We start from the raw sequence: 3,304 nt of genomic DNA on the forward strand, positions 1-3,304 counted from the left end.
TGTTGCTGCAAGGAGTGGCCGGCAGAACGGAAGTGGCGTGACACCGAGGTGTCATTGCCAACGTTGATGTCTCGGAGGTGTTCCGCGAATCGGTCGGCCAGGCGGCGCCCCGTTTGTCCGATGTACAGAGAATGGCAGAGAGAGCAGGAGATACAATAGATGATGTTGGTAGAAGTGCAGGTGAAGGAGTCGGTGATGCGATAGGGTCGGTTATGGGTGCTGGTGAGGAGGGTGGTGTTGGAGAGATAAGGGCAAGTGCGGCAGCGTGGGCGGGAGCAATATAAATATATATACATATATATATATACATATATGTGTGGGCTGTGTGTGTGTGTGTGTGTGCGTGTGTGTATTTATACATATATATATATATATATATGAATGTATGGCAAGTCACTTACGAGGCTCTCACAAGTACTACTGGTAACATGGAGTCCAGTACAACCTGTTGCATGGTCGGATTGTCGGCGACTAATCCAGCCGGCGTCATCACCAGGCTACCCTGGTGGGAAGGGTTACTAGAAACACAGCATGATTAAATATAAACCTGCTGAAAGGTCACGTGAACGTAATGCAGGCTCAACCGCTATCTAGCAATAGCAAGAGTACGTATCTAGAAGGCCACTCCAATATAAAATCAGATATGCAGGGAATGACATTGGACATTTTGGGTATCTTTGGTTTGTGCTAGATATCATGGCGCTCCCACATCCCTGCGAATGCGACTCATATTGGCCCCAGACATCTTGCTCTGGTTCGTCTCTGTATAATGTGAAAACAGTGGAGAGGGTCTATGAGGTGTTGTGCAAGCCTTATTGGACCTAAACTCAGCAAAGTCATTGCTGTCCTCTGCTTGATATGCGCTGCTATTTCTCTTTTTGTTCCTATATCCTAGAAAGCACAATGTTCCTGAAAGTCTGTGATAGACTTCTTCGGTCATAAGTAGACGGCCACCATATGTAAAAGATATAAAATAGAATATACATATATATACTCTATTTCATATCTTTTTTATTTCTTTCTGTCATTTGTCTGCGGCCATGCTGAAGCACCGCCTTTAGTCGAACAAACTGACCCCTGGATTTATTCTTTGTAAGCCTAGTACTTATTCTATCGGTTTGTTTTGCCGAACTGCTAAGTTACGGGGACGTGAACATACCAGCATCGGTTGTCAAGCGATGGTGGGAAGACAAATACAAACACACATACATACACACACACACTCACACACACACACACACACACACACACACATATATATATACGACGGGTTTGTTTCAGCTTCCGTCTACCATATCCACTCACAAGGCTTTGGTCGGCCCGTGGTTATAGTAGAAGATACTCGCCCAAGTTGCCACGCAGTGGAACTGAACTCGGAACCATGTGGTTTGTAAACAAGCTACTTACCACACAGCCACTCCTGCACTCAGGAATGATTTTTCAACCCTATATCTACATGCTGATATCTATAGATATATATGTACTTCGAGAACCGTCTTCACAAAAGACTACATATTTGTGTGTGTGTGTGTGTGTGTGTGTGTGTGTGTGTGTGTGTGCCTGAGGGGCGCGAATACTTGTGTTTGTGTTTGTGTTTATCACTTATCAAACACGTATTTGCCAACCCATTTTCGTTTGTTTACGTCTCTGTAACATAGGATTTAGAAGCTTTAAAATAATGTTAGTATTCTGGTGCATCTGTTCGGTATGGTGACCCACGATGTTCGAAGTTGAATGACTAAAACGTGTAAAATATAAAGTATAAAGAATAACTAGTTAATTATGTCAGAAATTCGTAGTTATTTCCTTGGAAAAATCTGCACAACATGAGAGCACAGTGGGTCGTTGAAAAATTATTGCTGTACCTATGATACACACAGAGAGAACTTTTGGCGGAAATCGAAAGAAAGGTAGGGAAGTAGATTCTAGTGCAAAATAATAATATTTTACGGCACACGTGATAAATCAAAAATAAATAATTATCACTGAAAGCCTACTGTCAGAAACATCTGAAGTTTTATTTATTATGAAACAGCTGCTGTCTGCAATGCGTTGCCGTTGAGAAGAAATTCAAAAATTATATATATCATTTCCATATTTCTGAGGCAGCTATCTTCAAGCTTATAAGGTAAGGGAAAGTGTGGTTCGATATTTTTATTTAAGTATCTAATGTTTGAAAGACTCATAAAATTAAACATATGTAAGGCATATGATGATGAATGGGAGAATTTCATTAATAATGGAAATGTTCTAATATTTTTTTTATTTCTCAAGGTTTATATTTCACATAAAAGATAATGCAACATATGCACACGAAATGCACTCACGCACACTCACGTGCGTATGCATATATGTACTTAAACATATACATACATGCATACGCACAATTATAACCACTGAGATGAGTATTAAGACAATGTTCTTCTGAAAATATTGATTGCTATAACTCATTCCAAACAGTTATGTCCATACATCCGTATCTGTTAACGGTTATTTTTAATATTTTTTTCGTTGTATTGCTTGTTCGTTGGATTTTTCCATCAGCCATTTTATTTCCGATCGTCTATGTTACAGAAGATATTTCCTTCGTTTTACGGCTTTTCCTTTCACTAAAATGAGCGGATACATTGCAGAAACTTTATTTTAATGTATTGTATCTATTTATCACTCGATGAGATATATCTGCACCACCGGATGCTCCTGAATCAGTTGTTGAGTGTCCCACCCGTGAAGGATCGATGCTAGAAGATGTGTTGAAGCAATGGTCGTAATTAATGATAAAAATTCTCATATATTCTATCTGTCTTTTTAGCCGAACCACTGGCATGCTGTATCTATGATCCAGCATAGTTTGTCTTCTTTCTCAATTAAGACTATGTCCAGCTTCCTATTCTCCATCTCATGGTCGCTCTGAATCATAAAATAATAATAATAATAATAATAATAATAATAATAATAATAATAATAATAATAATAATAATAATCATATTATCTCTGGCTGCCCAGTCCTGGCTAAGAAGGAATATATTCACAGACGCGACAGAACTGGGACCTATATACACTGGAAGCTATGCCAACACTATGGAATAACAACAGAAAAAAGATGGTATAAACACACGCCAGAAAAGGTCACAGAAAACGAGAAAGCAACCATACTTTGGGATATGCCAATACACACAGATAGAGAAATTAAGGCAAATAGACCAGATATAGTTGTCAAAGATCACGAAGAAAAAAAATGCTTTCTAATTGATGTATCAATACCAGCAGATGACAACGTCTCTCTAAAAGAAATGGAAAAACT

General features: G+C 38.9%; 1 protein-coding gene and 1 long non-coding RNA gene across 4 annotated transcripts in view; one reads left to right on the top strand and one right to left on the bottom strand.

Moving 5' to 3' along the window:
* Nucleotides 1-1,749: 1,749 nt before the first annotated feature.
* LOC106872050 (uncharacterized) overlaps nt 1,750-3,304 on the top strand; it is a 17,087-nt gene continuing 15,532 nt past the window's right edge. For 2 of the 3 annotated variants that reach the window (XM_052969049.1, XM_052969050.1), the window contains exon 1: nt 1,750-2,128. The gene's annotated coding sequence lies outside the window, so the exon portion shown is untranslated. The remainder of the gene's footprint in view (nt 2,129-3,304) is intronic. The other variant, XM_052969048.1, reaches the window with a different exon arrangement.
* Nucleotides 2,229-3,304, bottom strand: part of LOC128248173 (uncharacterized) — a 20,485-nt gene continuing 19,409 nt past the window's right edge. Inside the window, exon 2 of the long non-coding RNA XR_008264472.1 lies at nt 2,229-2,910. This is a non-coding gene — a long non-coding RNA (uncharacterized LOC128248173). The remainder of the gene's footprint in view (nt 2,911-3,304) is intronic.

The sequence above is a fragment of the Octopus bimaculoides genome, chromosome 6 (genome assembly GCF_001194135.2).
Source record: "Octopus bimaculoides isolate UCB-OBI-ISO-001 chromosome 6, ASM119413v2, whole genome shotgun sequence".
NCBI classification, from domain to species: domain Eukaryota; kingdom Metazoa; phylum Mollusca; class Cephalopoda; order Octopoda; family Octopodidae; genus Octopus; species Octopus bimaculoides.